Here is an 18,660-nt window from a genome sequence, read left to right as displayed (position 1 = left end):
GCTAATTGAAAACCCTTTTGCAATTATGTTAGCACAGCTGAAAACTGTTGTGCTGATTAAAGAAGCAATAAAACTGGCCTTCTTGAGACTAGTTGAGTATCTGGAGCATCAGAAATTGTGGGTTCGATTACAGAATCAAAATGGCCAGAAACAATAAACTTTCTTCTGAAACTCGTTAGTTTATTCTGTTCTGAAAAATGAAGGCTATTCCATGCGAGAAATTGCCAAGAAACTGAAGATCTCGTACAACGCTGTGTACTACACCCTTCACATAACAGCGCAAACTGTCTCTAATCAGAATAGAAAGAGGAGTGGGAGGCCCCGGTGCACAACTGAGCAAGAGGACAAATACATTAGAGTGTCTAGTTTGAGAAATAGACGCCTCACAGGTCCTCAACTGGCAGCTTCATTAAATAGTACCCGCAAAACACCATCTCAACGTCAACAGTGAAGAGGCGACTACAGGATGCTGACCTTCTAGGCAGAGTTGCAAAAAAAAAGCCATATCTCAGACTGGCCAATAAAAAGAAAAGATTAAGATGGGCAAAAGAACACAGACACTGGACAGAGGAAATTGGAAAAAAGTGTTATGGACAGACGAATCGAAGTTTGAGGTATTCGGATCACAAAGAAGAACATTTGTGAGACGCAGACCAAATGAAAATATGCTGGAGGAGTGCATGATGCCATCTGTCAAGCATGGTGGAGGCAATGTGAAGGTCTGGGGGTGCTTTGGTGGTGTTGAAGTGGGAGATTTGTACAGGGTAAAAGGGATCTTGAAGAAGGAAGGCTATCACTGGCCAGCACAGTCACCAGATCTCAACCCTATTGAGCTGTTGTGGGAGCAGCTTAACAGTATGGTACGTAAGAAGTGCCCATCAAGCCAATCCAACTTGTGGGAGGTGCTTCAGGAAGCATGGGGTGAAATCTCTTCAGATTACCTCAACAAATTGACAACTAGAATGCCAAAGGTCTGCAAGGCTGTAATTGCTGCAAATGGAGGATTCTTTGACGAAAGCAAAGTTTGAAGGACACAATTATTATTTATATTAAAAAACATTATTTCTAACCTTGTCAATGACTACATTTCCCATGCATTTTGCTATATTTCCTATTCAAACTAATTTCATGTATGTTTTCATGGTAAACAAGGACATTTCTAAGTGACCCCAAACTTTTGAACGGTAGTGTATGTACAGTATGTGTATATGTATGTGTATGTTTGTATATGTATATTTGCGTGAAAAAAACAACATATGGGGGATTGGAAGTGATGCAGACAATTGCATTGATGGAAGTTACAATCTATCTGCAATATTAAAGCTGATCTACCCCCAAATAAAATAATTTTTTAAAAATGTAAAGACAAAAACACAACAAAATAAATAAAGAGCACGTGTTCAGAATGTTTTGTACGCTCAGTATATAATCTGAAAGCAGAAAATGCCTGGAGAGAAATACATAAAAGGAGTGTGACATTTTGAAAAGCTTGTATTCTGCGAGAGTACTGAAAAAATATTGGAATGGTGGCAGTGGGCTCAGTATGGCATATTTCACATCCGTCATATTTAAATCTACTGAGCAATTTACTTTATGTTTGTATTCTTCTATTTTATTATTTATTATTGTTGTTGCATTGTCAAGTAGGAACCTGCAAATAAGCATTTCGTTGGACGGTGTATACCATGTGTACCCTGAACATACGACTAATAAAACTTGAAACTCATAAAAGCAGCTCAATTTAGCATGGTGTAGTCATAACAAAGATTGGTTTGATAAGACCAACTGCAGAGAAGTCAAAGGTCCTTGTGGATCTAATCATACTGAGTACCATGTCACTGCACTACTACACCCATTCCAGACCGAGCAGGTCTACATTAGTTACTCTACAAAGGGTTCATCCAACCCAGGTACAACCTACTCGGAGGCCCCACTAAGGGTCATGCTTCTCATGCCCAAAACAACTCCTCTCAAACCTAACCACTTACTAAACAACCGCAGAGGAAATGTGTAATTGCCATAATTTTTCATGACCTGAACCGTAAAGACGAAAGAAGTGACGCTGTTCAATAATGTATTATATGCATCTATAATTAACCAAGCTTAGTTGTTTTCAATCAGCAAAGCTGTAGGGAGAAAAAAAAAGACAAGGCCACTGTCTTTTTCAGCGAGAAGGGGGGAGGATTCTAGTTGGGAATATAAATCCAGAACATCTTGTACACACAAACATATCCCCAAACAGATTTACATTTTCTGAGATTTGCAAATGTTGTAGATGTTAGAGAGCCCAGAAATGGGCATCTAACCATGAAAAACAAGCAAGGAAAATGTTTATGCCAGGTGGCAAATGATGCCTGGAGTGAGGACCACATATCTAGAAACTACTGTGCTGTAGCTACATGCACCTGGGAAAATTCTCAGTATCCCATTACTGTGAATGCATGTTTAATTCCTAAGCAACTGAACAGAGCAGTGCATGAAATAATTAATGTGCACTACCGGTCATAAGTTTTAGAACACCTACTCATTCAAGGGTTTTTCTTTATTTTTACTATTTCCTACATCGTAGAATAATAGTGAAGACATCAAAACTATCAAATAATACATATGGAATCATGTAGTAACCAAAAAAGTGTTAAACAAATAAAAATATATTTTATATTTGAGATTCTTCAAATAGCCACCCTTTGCCTTCATGACAGCTTTGCAAACTCTTGGCATTCTCTCAACCAGCTTCACCTGGAATGCTTTTCCAACAGTCTTGAAGGAGTTCCCACATATGCTGTGCACTTGTTGGCTGCTTTTCCTTCACTCTGCGGTCCGACTCATCCCAAACCATCTCAATTTGGTTGAGGTCGGGGTATTGTGGAGGCCAGGTCATCTGACACAGCACTCCATCACTCTCCTTCTTGGTAAAATAGCCCTTACACAGCCTGGAGGTGTGTTGGGTCATTGTCCTGTTGAAAAACAAATGATAGTCCCACTAAGCCCAAACCAGATGGGATGGCGTATCGCTGCAAAATGCTGTGGTAGCCATGCTGGTTAAGTGTGCCTTGAATTCTAAATAAATCACAGACAGTGTCACCAGCAAAGCACCCCCACACCATAACACCTCCTCCTCCATGCTTTACGGTGGGAAATACACATGCGGAGATCATCCGTTCACCAACACCGCATCTCACAAAGACACAGCGGTTGGAACCAAAAATCTCCAATTTGGACTCCAGACCAAAGGACAAATTTCCACCGTTCTAATGTCCATTGCTCGTGTTTCTTGGCCAAAGCAAATAGCTACCCTTTGCCTTGATGACAGCTTTGTACACTCTTGGCATTCTCTCAACCAGCTTCATGAGGTAGTCACCTGGAATGCATTTCAATTAACACATGCCTTGTTAAAAGTGAATTTATGGAATTTATGGAGCCAATCAGTTGTGTTGTGACAAGGTAGGGGGGGGGGGTATACAGAAGATAGCCCTATTTGGTAAAAGACCAAGTCCATATTATGGCAAGAACAGCTCAAATAAGCAAAGAGAAATGACAGTCCATCATTACTTTAAGACATGAAGGTCAGTCAATACGGAACATTTCAAGAACTTTGAAAGTTTCTTCAAGTGCAGTCGCAAAAACCATCAAGCGCTATAATGAAACTGGCTCTCATGAGGACCGCCACAGGAATAGAAGAACCAGAGTTACCTCTGCTGCAGAGGATAAGTTGTTTAGAGTTACCAGCCTCAGAAATTGCAGCCAAAATAAATGCTTTACAGAGTTCAAGTAACAGACACATCTCAACATCAACTGTTCAGAGGAGACTGTGTGAATCAGGCCTTCATGGTCGAATTGCTGCAAAGAAACCACTACTAAAGGACACCAATTGTCACGCCCTGGCTCTCGAACTCTGTTATGTTGAGCCAGGGTGTGTGGTTTCTATGTGTTTTGTGTGCTAGGGTGATTATCTAGTTCATTTGTTTCTATGTTGGCCGGTGTGGTTCTCAATCAGAGGCAACGTGTATCAGCTGTTGCTTGTTGTCTCTGATTGGGAACCATACTTAGGCAGCCTGTTTTCCACAGTGTGTTGTGGGATCTTGTTCCGTGTTTGGTTAGGTTCTATTGCCAAGGACGTCACGTATCGTTTTGTTGTTTTGTTCGTGTGATCATTAAAAATAAAAGTATGTTCGCATTCCACGCTGCGCCTTGGTCCTCTGTGTTCGACGATCGTGACAGAAGATCCCACCATAACGGGACCAAGCAGCGTGTCCAGGAGCCAACGCCAGAGAGGGCTCTAAAGGATATCAACCTCGACTGGATCAAGCCGTGGGAGGAGGAGAGAGGCTGGACTTGGGAGCAGAGGAGCGAGAGTCTGGAGAGAGCCATGGAGGCCTGGCCCACGGGGAGGAGAGACGGCCAGAACATTTTTAGGGGGGGGCTCACGCCGTGGACGACGGGGCAGCAGGAGGCCGGGATAGAGTGGTTCAGCGGGTTGGCAAAGGAGGCCGCCAGGTTACGGGAGTCACTGGTCACCAGGGGGAAGGAGAATGTAGAGGCACGGTGAGAGGTACTGGGGTGTGTTGCCAGTCCGGTCCGGCCCGTTCCTGATCCCCGCGTAGGGCCAGTGGTGTGTGTCCCCAGTACGGTCCGGCTTGTTCCTGTCCCTCGCACCGAGCCTGTGGTGCGAGTCGCCAGCCCGGTCCGGCATGTTCCTGCCCCTCGCACCAAGTCTGTGGTGCGCGTCGTCAGCCCGGTCCGGCCTGTTCCTGCTCCCCGCACCAAGCCAGTGGTGCGCTTCGTCAGCCCGGTTCGGCCCGTCCCTGCTCCCCGCACCAAGCCAATGGTGCACGTCGTCAGCCCGGTCCGGCCCGTCCCTGCTCCCCGCACCAGGCCTGTGGTGCACGTCGTCAGTCCGGCACAGCCCGTGCCTGTTCCACCGGTGCCTGGTCCGGCACCGGTCAGCTGCTCCACTCCGGAGCTAGAGCAATCCGCTCCACCAGTGTTCAGTCCAGCTCCGGCCAGCAGGGCCAGACCGGACCAGGGGCGCTTTGGGGGGTTTGTTGGAGGGTGGGGGTCAAGCCCGGAGCCGGAACCGCCTCCGAGGAGGAATGCCCACCCGGCCCTCCCCTGTTCAGTTTATGTTTGGCGCGGTCGCAGTCCGCGTCTTTGGGGGGGAGGTACTGTCAGGCCCTGGCTCTGGGACTCTGTTATGTTGAGCCAGGGTGTGTGGTTTCTATGTGTTTTGTGTGCTAGGGTGATTATCTAGTTCATTTGTTTCTATGTTGGCCGGTGTGGTTCTCAATCAGAGGCAACGTGTATCAGCTGTTGCTTGTTGTCTCTGATTGGGAACCATACTTAGGCAGCCTGTTTTCCACAGTGTGTTGTGGGATCTTGTTCCGTGTTTGGTTAGGTTCTATTGCCAAGGACGTCACGTATTGTTTTGTTGTTTTGTTCGTGTGATCATTAAAAATGAAAGTATGTTCGCATTCCACGCTGCGCCTTGGTCCTCTGTGTTCGACGATCGTGACACCAATAAGAAGAAGAGACTTGCTTTGGCCAAGAAACACGAGCAATGGACATTAGACCGGTGGAAATGTGTCCTTTGGTCCGGAGTCTAAATTGGAGATTTTTGGTTCCAAACGCCGTGTCTTTGTGAATGGATGATCTCCGCATGTGTATTTCCCACCGTAAAGCATGGAGGAGAAGGTGTTATAGTGTGGGGGTGCTTTGCTGGTGACACTGTCTGTGATTTAATTAGAATTCAAGGCACACTTAACCAGCATGGCTACCACAGCATTTTGCAGTGATACGCCATCCCATCTGGTTTGGGCTTAGTGGGACTATCATTTGTTTTTCAACAGGACAATGATCCAACACACCTCCAGGCTGTGTAAGGGCTATTTTACCAAGAAGGAGAGTGATGGAGTGCTGCGTCAGATGACCACCAAATTGAGATGGTTTGGGATGAGTCGGACCGCAGAATGAAGGAAAAGCAGCCAACAAGTGCCCAGCATATGTGGGAACTCCTTCAAGACTGTTGGAAAAGCATTCCAGGTGAAGCTGGTTGAGAGAATGCCAAGAGTGTGCAAAGCTGTCATCAAGGCAAAGGGTGGCTATTTGAAGAATCTCAAATATAAAATATATATATATTTTTTCTTTTTTAATTGGTTACTACATGATTCCATATGTGTTATTTCATAGTTTTGATGTCTTCACTATTATTCTACAATGTAGATAATAGTAAAAATAAAGAAAAACCCTTGAATGAGTAGGTGTTCTAAAACGTTTGACCGGTAGTGTATTTGTACAGAGAAGGATAGCTTAATCATTCCATGAAATATGTGGTATCATAGCACTAGATTGGTAAAATAAAACAATACTGCTAATATGAAAACATCTGTAATGAAAACCATCATTGAGCAATAATTCTGAAAGTGTACCACTTGAGAGTAACAACAATCATTTGTAATCTATTATCCATTTACTTCAGTATTGAAATGACGCCAATTAGCATCAATATTCCGTAGCACTAAATGGCTCTTCTCTCATTTTAATATGAAAATAACTCTCAATCACGCTGCCATTATGCAAATGCCGTGTTGTGATTGGACGAACATCAACATGGAATATTTTCGGATGGAATGCTGAGCATGATTATTATCTGCACACAAAACAGCCCCTTATATTAACATAGAGGTACAGTGTGAAAAAACAATATTTAAATACACAGTTTCCATGAATATGAATATAAATATGAATATTCACACTTTTAGATTGAAGCTGATCAATCAAAGGCAGTAGAATTCATCAGCTGACAGGCAGGTGTAATCAGCCATCACAGAGTGCTTTCAGGACTACCGAGGCGCTTCATTTAATTCAACGTACAATCAATGCTGATGGAACAAACACCAACATGTATTCATGCCTAAACCCCTCACTGCCTCTTTCTGTAATGAATACAGCCACATGTACAGTTTATGTACTGTATTTGCTTGGACGTTTACTGTTTAAATTGTGCTTCATCCATGGGTGGTATTCCATATTTTGCCCATCGTTTTATCATGAGCTCATCTGACAGATAGACATCGAGAGCAGAAAAAGAGAAAGTAAAAATATGGAAATCCAGAGAGTGGGAGGGTGGACTGATCAGCTGGGTCCAAGTATTTTATAGGGCACCCATGTCACGTCTGGTGAGCCAGTGGCCCGTCGTCAGGGCTGTCAGTGGGCGTGGGCACACGGGGCAGAGTGGGGCGGGGTGGGCAGCTGCTGCACTGTGACAGGCTCTGTCAGCCAGGAACCCAGGGTAATTAAAGCAGCCCTCTGTGTTGCGCCTGGGGGGTGGCCTGGGACCAGGAGCAGAGACAGGAGATGGGAGAGAAAAGGAAAGAGATAGGGGGCAATCAGGGGGGTTATCCAATGTGAGTAAGCATTCTCCTCTTTCTGCCCAGAGGCTATACACAGGGCTTGTACAGGAACTTGCCAAATGACAGTCTCCCAATTTGCTATCATGAATATTAACCAGGACATGACAGAAGAAAGGGGCCGCTGTCTGATCTGCTCTGCTCACTGGTGATATGCAAAGACAGATCCATTGTCTGATGTCAGAGGAGTAGGATATGGTAAACCATAGCCCCATGGTGTACCTCTAGATCTAGTTTTATTTTCATGTGTTAAACGGGTGAGAGTGGATATCTCATTAATAGAGGAGGAGGCAGCAGCAGCAGCATATCTCAGTAGGGAGAATGTCAGCACTCCAGACATTGATGTCTGAATTATGCTGCTGATGAACCAATGGGAGGGAGAGAATCTGATGAGGGATTACAGTATATACCAAACTATAGCAGCTCCCTCTATTGCTACTACAGCTGAAAAAAAGTACCAGAGTAAAAATAATACTGTTTTGTGGCACAATATGAACACTAGAGGGTGGAGAAAGAGTTTATTTGAGGCATTAACTGAGCAAACTATTTGCATATTCAATCAAATAGATGGGAGAAAACAATTGTTGTTACAACTAATCTCATGAGAATACCAAGTTCTTAATCTTGCTCAATGATTGTCCTCCTCAGTGCCCAGACTTTTCAAGGTTGATTCAAACTATCTGTGCAATGCGCCTGCAAGCCACACCGATGAGGGAATACTAAGGTTTCTTTGCAAATTTCTCAAGAAATTGGTAGTGCAGCATTTTTTTCATATTGGGTCGACTTTCTACAAACAAATGAACAGAAATTAAAACATCATGGTGTATTTATGGCAAGCTGAAGCTAATCCCCTTGACAAAGCCTGTGAGCGGCAGAGGGAAGAGCATGGGGGAGTCAGCATGGGGGAGTCAATGCGCATAGACAAAACTAAACCACTGCTTAAACCTACAGCGATAATGCCAAGATGCTAGACCATTGTGATTTAATGACATCCAAGTAGACCAATGCTGGGTGGCAACATTTTAGATGAGAAGGACATGGTCACACCGGACTGTATGAATAAAGATAGAGCAGTGAACCTTTTGAGTACTGTATGCTGAATCCTTCTTATATCCTTTGTCAGATTCCTTTGTACTGGAAATCGTACTGTACTGAACAACCAGTTAAAGACAGCGTGATTATGGTGGCCCAGAGGGCGATTGTGTATGGTGTGCTGCACAAGTTTTTGCGATTTCTAATGGTCATATCCATATTGATCAGGCCACACCTCGCCACACCCACCAAATGGGATCAAACATACACTACATTACCAAATTCATGGGCATTAATATGGAGTTGGTCCCCCCTTTGCTGCTATAACAGCCTCCACTCTTCTGGGAAGGCTTTCCACTTGTTGCACTATTGGAGCATTGCTGCGGGGACCTGCTTCTATTCAGCCACAAGAGCATTAGAGAGGTCGGGCACAGATGTTGGGCAATTAGGCCTGGCTCGCAGTCACCGTTCCAATTCATCCCAAAGGTGTTCGATGGGGTTGAGGTCAGGGCTCTGTGCAGGCCAGTCAAGTTCTTCCACACCGATCTCGACAAACCATTTCTGTATGGACCTCGCTTTGTGCATGGGGGCATTGTCATGCTGAAACAGGAAAGGGCCTTCCCCAAACTGTTCCCACAAAGTTGGAAGCACAGAATCGTCTAGAATGTCATTGTATTCTGTAGCATTAAGATTTCCCTTCAGTGGAACTAAGGGGCCTTGCCCGAACCATGAAAAACAGCCCCAGACCTCCACCAAACAGTTGACATGATGCATTGGGGCAGGTATTCTCCTGGCATCCGCCAAACCCAGATTTGTCCGTCAGACTGCCAGATGATGAAGCGTGATTCATCATTCCAGAGAACACATTTCCACTGCTCCAGAGTCCAATGGCGACGAGCTTTACACCACTCCAGCCGAGCTTGGCATTGCAGATGGTGATCTTAGATTTGTGTGCGGCTGCTCGGCCATGGAAACCCATTTCATGAAGCTCCCGACAAACAGTTATTGTGCTGATGTTGTTTCCAGAGGCAGTTTGGAACTCGGTAGTGAGTGCTGCAACCGAGGACAGACGATTTTTACGCTCTACGCGCTTCAGCACTTGGCGGTCCCATTCTGTGAGCTTGTGTGGCCTACCACTTCGCGGCTGAGCCGTTGTCGCTCCTAGAAGTTTCCACTTCACAATAACAGCACTTACAGTTGACCGGGGCAGCTCTCGCAGGCCATAAAGTTGACAAACTGACTTGTTGGAAAGGTGGCATCCTATGACGGTGCCACATTGAAAGTCACTGAGCTCTTCAGTAAGGCCATTCTAATACCAATGTTTGGCTATGTATATTGCATGGCTGTGTGCTCGATTTTATACACCTGTCAGCAACGGGTGTGGCTGAAATAGCCGAATCCACTAATTTGAAGGGGTGTCCTCATACTTTTGTATATATAGTGTACCTCAAAGGCTGTTAAAAAATGCAGCGTTTTGGGGAAACGCGTCGTTCAGTACAAACCGTCACGTAACGTAGCAAGCGTTAAACCGAACTGAACACATCCCAGGTCAAGATGAGCACATGGGGTCAACAGTATTTTGACAGACAACCCTGCTTCGCTTCCTCACACAGTTAGAGTAATTAAGTCTATTACATACTGTTGATAGTGCAGTTTGAGGGTTATTTAGATGGTGGATGGATGACTATGTAGACAAACACTGTAAGGAGACAGATAACACTTCCACAGAATTAATGATGAACTGACCACAGTTACTGCCATCCATGAACTCTACTACTTCCTGTTCTCCTCCAACAATTAACCAAAATCTGACCAATCAGAATAGAACAAAGTAGTTGCTAGGTATATAAGCAATTACTGTTACAATTCCAAACAACTGATTCTCCACTTTTTAGAACTACACTACGATGACTTAGAAAATAATATTATTACTATACACTATTGATAGTATTAGCAGTTACTCAAATAAAGTTTTAGCATTTTGTAATGGGTCCCCATCTTACAACATGACAGGTCTGGCCGTGAGATGTTTCTTGTTAGTCAGATATTATTTTTACATCACCCTCACACACTGGTCTGTTTATACAGCAGCTAACACATTGGGGATAGCACGTACTGGTCAACACTTCTTATTATGTCACCAAACAGTAAGGTGCAGGAACATCAATGATGTTTTCGTGCATATATACATCATTGCCAACCTGCATGCTCGCTATGGGAACAGGATCTTCCAGAGTGGTGGCAAATGTAGACATACTACAGCGTAGAGGAGAAATTATAGAGAAAACTAAAATAGGTGAACGAGTGAAAAGGTAAAATCAACTGAAAATGCCCAGGTGATAATAAATCATGTAGCCAACATAGAATATGTTGCAAATGCCCCATTTATTGTTAGACAGTGATGTAACACCAATTTAGAAACCAACAGAAGTGATGTCATCACATCTTGTTGTTCCTTCCATTGATCCACATTCCACTGTTGTCAAAGAGAAGTCAGTCATGAACAGCTGGCGTTGTGAAGTGTGTCAGTGCTAATGTCACAACAGCTGGCTTCGGTCATCATCTTATTAGCTGTCCCATAACCAGGGCCCTTTAAATATGCTATGTGCCACACTCACTTAAATACTCCAGACCTATTTGACAATCTTTATATACGTATTATATTAAACATTTATCACATCCAATCCGTAAAGCAAACATGTTTATTTAACACTAAGGAGCACAGCATGTGTTCCCTAAAGAACCCCCTAGCCAACCTGCCCCCTCTTCTCTCTTCACCCTGCTTGCTTTGTTGTCCCCCTTCCTCACTACACACCATCCCTCCAAAAAATTAAATGTTCCTCCTCTCCTCTAGGGTTGTCCCTTTCTACTGTGTGTTTGCTGGGTGACAGGGGACGTTAGCTCTGTAAAGCCAGCCAGCCAAGCAGACGCAAATGTATTCAGAGCATTTAGTACTCCGGATTAATCGAATTATAATTTAATCATCTGATCAAACAGCAATTAGCATAATCACTTCTGGGGAAGGGCTGATAGAGGGAAAGCAACACATAATAAAGCTCAGGCTAGCAACACTCTAATGAGACATTTACCAGCATTCACAAAGTTACTGATTCCTGGGGACTCACACAGATTCTTTAAATATGATCCACCTCTTTTTAGATGTGCAACTGTGCATATTAAAACATCAAATTGGTGACTGATCCAAATTCATTTGAACGCACACTCAAATCTAATCAAATCAAATTTTATTGGCCACATGCGCCGAATACAACAGGTGCAGACATTACAGTGAAATGCTTACTTACAGCCCTTAAACAACAGTGCATTTATTTTTAATAAAACATTTTTTTTTAATGTAGAATAAAACAAAAAAGTGTTGAGGAAAAAAAGAGCAGAAGTAAAATAAAATAACAGTAGGGAGGCTATATATACAGGGGGGTACCGGTGCAGAGACAATGTGCGGGGGCACCGGCTAGTTGAGGTAGTTGAAGTAATATGTACATGTGGGTAGAGTTAAGGTGACTATGCATCAATAATTAACAGAGTAGCAGCAGCGTAAAAAGATGGGGTGGGGGGGGGGCAGTGCAAATAGTCCGGGTAGCCATGATTAGCTGTTCAGGAGTCTTATGGCTTGGGGGTAGAAGCTGTTGAGAAGTCTTTTGGACCTAGACTTGGCACTCCGGTACCGCTTGCCGTGCGGTAGCAGAGAGAACAATCTATGACTAGGGTGGCTGGAGTCTTTGACAATTTTGAGGGCCTTCCTCTGACACCGCCTGGTATAGAGGTCCTGGATGGCAGGAAGCTTGGCCCCAGTGATGTACTGGGCCGTACGCACTACCCTCTGTAGTGCCTTGCGGTCGGAGGCCAAGCAGTTACCATACCAGGCGGTGATGCAACCAGTCAGGATGCTCTCGATGGTGCAGCTGTAGAATTTTTTGAGGATCTGAGGACCCATGCCAAATCTTTTCAGTCTCCTGAGGGGGAATAGGCTTTGTCGTGCCCTCTTCACGACTGTCTTGGTGTGTTTGGACCATGATAGTTCATTGGTGATGTGGACACCAAGGAACTTGAAGCTCTCAACCTGTTCCACTACAGCCCCGTCGATGAGAATGGGGGCATGCTCACTCATTCATACACTGTGGTTTGTGTCTTTCTCTGTGTTCTGAAATCAGATATGAAGTTTGAATATTGTGAACACAAACAGTATTTGAGGGCCTTCCTCTGACACCGCCTGGTATAGAGGTCCTGGATGGCAGGAAGCTTGGCCCCAGTGATGTACTGGGACGTACGCACTACCCTCTGTAGTGCCTTGCGGTCGGAGGCCAAGCAGTTGCCATACCAGGCGGTGATGCAACCAGTCAGGATGCTCTCGATGGTGCAGCTGTAGAATTTTTTTAGGATCTGAGGACCCATGCCAAATCTTTTCAGTCTCCTGAGGGGGAATAGGCTTTGTCGTGCCCTCTTCACGACTGTCTTGGTGTGTTTGGGCCATGATAGTTAATTGGTGATGTGGACACCAAGGAACTTGAAGCTCTCAACCTGTTCCACTACAGCCCCGTCAATGAGAATGGGGGCGTGCTCACTCATTCATAAACTGTGGTTTGTGTCTTTCTCTGTGTTCTGAAATCAGATATGAAGTTTGAATATTGTGAATACAAACAGTATTTGCATCTTATAGGTTAGAACCCCCCCCCCCCCACTATGTAACATACCAAGGTAGAGGAAAGTGAAACCATAACAGTGATCCTACTGACATCTACAATAACACTAGCCTTTGATCGTTAAACCACTATGGCCTCTTCCAGCAGCACACCTAAGTATGAAAGGGGATTCTAGGGTTAGCAGAAATATTGATAGTTGAGCATATGGCATATAGAAATAAGCACAAAGGCATGCAGTCTCTCACACTAGATGGATCAATCTGATTCCTCTGGGTCCAGCAGCCACACACACACACACACACCTTTCCTCAACCCAGAAAATGACAGCACTTTTCAAAAATGGGCAGCTAAAAATAGCAGCCACTAACTTAGTCTTAAATCTTACGGTCTGTGCCAGGTTTAAAAATAAAGGAGCGTTGAGAAACCAAGCTGGACTCATTTGTCTTTCTGTCACTGTCTATCAACCCTGTTCCCCTGTCCTGTCTCTGTCCTAACCTCTGTCCTGTCTCTGTCCTGCCTCTGTCCTGCCTCTGTCCTGCCTCTGTCCTGCCTCTGTCCTGCCTCTGTCCTGTCTCTGTCCTGTCTCTGTGACCTCTCAGCCTCCTTTACCATTGGCACTATGCATCAAAGACCTCCAAAGACTCTGATGGTAAATACCTCAGGAAACACAACTTGGTACATTCACAGAATGACTGATTGAGAAGTTTAGCTGTGATAAGGACATAGGAGACAGTACAAGAGATTAAACACTAAGAAAGGTAAAAGTGTGGCAGTCAATAAGACAAATGGAAGCAGATGAAATGTGAGCAAACTGCCAAGCTCGAAGGGATCCAGGGACACACCGTGAGAATCACCAAGGTGATCCATCCATACCAGAGCAAACACGTGCATTGGGCATGTAGGGATCAATCCAGTTAATTCCCATAGGTGTGTAGTTCAAAGCATGGGCATTTGGGTACTAGATTAAGTGACCGATTAATTATGTCCCTCATAAATTATATTTGATCTTTGTGACTTTGTGAATAGTTATCGTTACTCATCTCTCTGCATTGTTGGGAAGAGCCCGTAAGCAAGCATTTCACTGTTAGTCTACACCTGTTGTTTATGAAGTATGTGACAAATACAATTTGATTTGATTAGCCACATCAACCACACTTCCAACATCTGTCCTGTTCACTGCGCTCTTATGAGCTACATTACATCATACTTGAGCTCTATATACACACACACCACTCATATACAGTAGTCCTAATCCAACATACAGAATGTTAATGCATCTATTTATTTTGTCGGTGTTCTCTAAATACTGCTTTAGTCTCATTGTTCCTTTAGCATGCCACTTTTCTAAGTGCTCAGCCTTTTAAAATAACATTACATAAAATAACATGACGTCTTTGCCAGATGTACCACCTCTCTTCATGGTTGAGCAAACATGTAAATCTGTGTGAGTTTTTTCCCCCAGCCAACGCTAAACAGTATAGTTAACATTTTAATGTGAAAGCCATTTACATGGTGTTCATGCAATTATATTGTTCTGATTCAGCAGAATCCTTAAGGATACACAGTCTGATTTGTAATTAGATTTTACATTCAGTGAAACATACCACCGCCACTGTGAGTCTCACATGCCCCATTACTAATTAGACTGCAAGATGGTTGCTGAACAGCTTTAGTAGGCATCTTCATTATGCAGTCAGTATGTGTGAACTGGGAGATCCATTATTACACATCAGGGTCTCCATTATCAGACATGACTACTAGCAACCGTTCCTCAGGAATAACAACGCTACCATTCACACTTTTCACCAGCAAACACCCTCTCAAAGGGAACAACTCTAGAGAACAATTTACCTTAAACAAGTTATGAAATCATGTTTGAACTGAACTCACATTTACTTCTCAGATAGGTATCTATCAATGCATACAGAGAGAGACTATATTTTATTGCCTTGCTATACACGTTTTCATAGCTAGGCCAACTGTGCTGCTCGGATATCTAGTTGGCTGTTGGGTCATTCTATTTGATTTCAATCACTTTTTGACCGCCCCCCTTTTGATTTTTGACCGTCCCCCCTTTACCCATGGTAGAAGTGTTCAGAAAGTAACTTTTTGGACCTGATTGAAAACATTTAGATGTACTGCAAATATGTATAGAACGTTTCGTTCAAATGAAAAGGGGTGCGGCCAAAAAGTTATTGAAATCAAATGGAACGAACCTGTTCCCTAACTGGAAATAGGTTTAAACAAATAATCTTGATTTAGATCTAGTGTCCACTAAGTCCTCCTCAATTGCCAGCATGAGGCCACTGGTACCAAAAGACGGTAAGTCTTAAAGATCTTTAAATAGATATGGAGGATTCAGGGGCATACGTCTTACAAGAGGAGCACCTCACTATACTGGAACAGATGGATCTCTAATCAGTGCGCTGCCTTAATTGCCCCCAGTAGATGAACTCCCCTGAAACACAGGTTCCTCCTCTCAGCCAAGTTTAGTCAAATCAATCTGCCCCCAGTCTCCATTGCATTTTCCTTCTCAGGTTCCTAATGTTTTGTCGTGCTAACTTGGCAGGCTAAGTGATGATGGCAGCTATTTAGATGCCCTACGAGGACTATCTTTTCGGAAAAACATTTTGTATATAGAGTAATCTCTCAACAATGAGAAAGAAGGGCATGTTGATTGAGATAGAAATGTGTACATGAGAAGTGTACATTACCTATTGATCATAGTGTAAATGTTAATTTATTGAAGACAAAAGGAGGTGTAGCCCATCTCAAATGGCCTTGCTCAGGTCTGTCTCTCAATCATTGTGCTGGAATCTATAGTTTGCACCTCAGTCACTCCGTTGCGTCATGCCATTGTTATGAACGTTCTCAAGCCGCCCTCCCCCATAGTGGTGCCCAAAAAAAATGTTTTGTTTAAATTACACTATAGTGGCCTGGAAATACATTAACATTGCAAATATTTAGTAGGAAACAACTTTGCCATTATTATCATGTCGTCAAATTTACTTTAGACAGATGACAATGTTGTCATTAGCTAGCAAAGTTCGTCAAAAATAGCTAGTAATGCTAACGTTAGCTAAAATCTGGTGGTCTCCCCTCAATCTTAGTTAGCTAGCTAACATTATACTGCATCTAAAGTCAATCTGACAAAGGGTTTTCCTACAAATGATTTGCCTCCTTTTGAAATGTCATTGTATTTCCAAGCCACTGTAATGCACTTTTGATGAAATCTTCATCAGCACTCATTGACAATGCATGGAGCAGAATGCTCAGTCGGGCATCAGTCCTAAAACGAATGTTAAAAACAATTGTGATGAAACGTGCAATCCATGAATAATGGCCCTATGTGAGCTGCCTCGCCTCATAATCTATTTACAAACAGAATTGGAGCTTGGATTGGTTTTGCCTTAAGGCATCTTTTAGAGAGCAAAATTAAACATGTTTCCTCAGCCATCTAAATATAGCTATAGCCTACTGTATCTCTTAATTACATTTCATTTTGAATAAAAATAATAAAAGGTAACCCACAGTACACAAAATAAATACATACTTAAATGTTCATATTGCATTATTAATTCATGTTTTATAAATGCTTTAATGGTTCAAAATAAAATCACAATATCTTAGGATAATATGGATAAATGGAGTTCATATGAGAGCACAATGTCTAAATAGGCCAGAATGAAAATTATAAGGCTTAAAAATATCATACATGTAGCATTTTGTATTTGGGGGCTAATTACAAAAGAGAAAACTAATCTACTGACCCAGTTCCCTAAAAAATGAGATCTTTTATCTGTATCTTTTATTGTGCAATTCATGTATAATTCCCTAAACTATCAGTATGCCAGAATATGCACAATATGGGCTCAGGAAGTGGCTGGGCCCTTATCAAGCACTTCCAGGTCACCCACCCACTGTATAGCCTTATTTAGCCAAACTCACACTTTCCTGACACCCATAATGGAGGTTTCCATAGAGACAGGCCAGTGATCATGTGATAGACCTGTAGAATTAGGAATTAGAATACAAAATGTAGTATTTAGAATAGTAATTTAATAGGATCTCTTTAGACAAGCTTAACTATAAAAAGCAACAAAAAAATGCTACAAGGTCGTTTATTCTGCCATCGTCAGCTCAGCTCAGTCAATACAGACCTCATCATTATCATGATAATCACCATCTTCAGAAATCATACCACAGAACACAATGAAATACAGTGCAGCGAAATAAAACAAGATTACAGCTCCAATTGCATTCTATACCTATCGTCCACAAAGGTATAACATAGATAACAATAGAACAACACAGAAGGGTCATCAAAGCCATTCCCAAATAATAAAATACATTTTTGCATGTACCTTCTATTCTATTCTTATATTAGGTTGCCAATATAAGGCTTCTGAGACTATATATGGATCCAGACAGGCCTGACAGTTGATCTAATGTCACGGCACAATTATAATGATTAATGATGAATCCTTATTGTTCTTTTATGAGTTTCCACAGAAGCCAGTGTGAGTGAGGGAGATACCATTTTATGTGGAGTAGAGATGGAATAGCCTAACCTGGATGTCAATTTCCTTACAAGGAAAAAGGGATGACAGTCAAATATGTATCATTTAAGATTATTATTTTTGGGGGAGGCGAGTGGAGTGAGACAAGGAACTAGAAATGAACCACTGATTTTCTTGCCAAGTGGGTTGGGTTCACCTTGTCACATCTGCGTAAAATGAATATCCCTCGATGTGCTACAATGGGTTAATCCCAAACCTCCAATGCCCCCTTTTTTCCTGATGCGGTAAATTCAGCGACCCTCTACGACATAACCACAACCAGAGGTTCTACCCTGTTTACTAACAATATCTGCAACACCCCCATCTTGTCAGCTTGTACATTTTGTAAGAAGATATATTTTCTTTCCGTCCCTGTTTTTCTCTGTCTCCAGCTCCCCCTTTCCGTACACACCCAGCCTTGTCATAACCCCCTTCCTGGGGAAGGGATTATATCCAATAAATAATGGTTTATTTGATCCTGTGTAAGTAATACATTTGATTAATTACTGTTCTCACCAAACAGCTTCACATTGCAGATTCACAGATTTATGAAAGCACACACACACACACACAGTACACACACACACACACACACACACACCTTTTAACTGAATGCATCGAGAAAGTCTTTCTATCATTTCTTGGCAAATCAATATGAATTGATCACACCAAAGGAGACAGAATAATTATGTGTGTAATATTCTATAATATCATAGTTTTTTATTTATGTTACATGATATATGGCCTGCAAGCTCTTTCAAATCTATTTACCAGCAGTAATCTCAATAAGAAATTATAACAACAAAAAAACATTTGTCTGCAGTGTCTACAGGGGTGCCTTTTCTGGTAAGCCCTTTTGCAACATTATCAGGTTCTGGTGGCTTACATTTTTTCTCTCTCATTTATACACAATTATTGTTCCTTTACAAGTCTTCATTTGTCTACACCCCTGTACAAGGGGCTAGAAATGCATCGCATTGTTTAATGAAAACTTTCATGAAA

At 42.7% G+C, this 18,660-nt stretch overlaps 1 protein-coding gene across 5 annotated transcripts in view; it reads right to left on the bottom strand.

The window, feature by feature from the left end:
• LOC121568018 (Down syndrome cell adhesion molecule homolog) overlaps positions 1-18,660 on the bottom strand; it is a 156,913-nt gene that overhangs the window by 136,758 nt on the left and 1,495 nt on the right. The gene's annotated exons all lie outside the window — the stretch shown is intronic.

The sequence above is a fragment of the Coregonus clupeaformis genome, chromosome 6 (assembly GCF_020615455.1).
Source record: "Coregonus clupeaformis isolate EN_2021a chromosome 6, ASM2061545v1, whole genome shotgun sequence".
Classification (NCBI taxonomy): Eukaryota; Metazoa; Chordata; class Actinopteri; order Salmoniformes; family Salmonidae; genus Coregonus; species Coregonus clupeaformis.
Note: the sequence above shows the minus strand (reverse complement) of the source record. Positions and strands in the feature narration are given on the sequence as shown.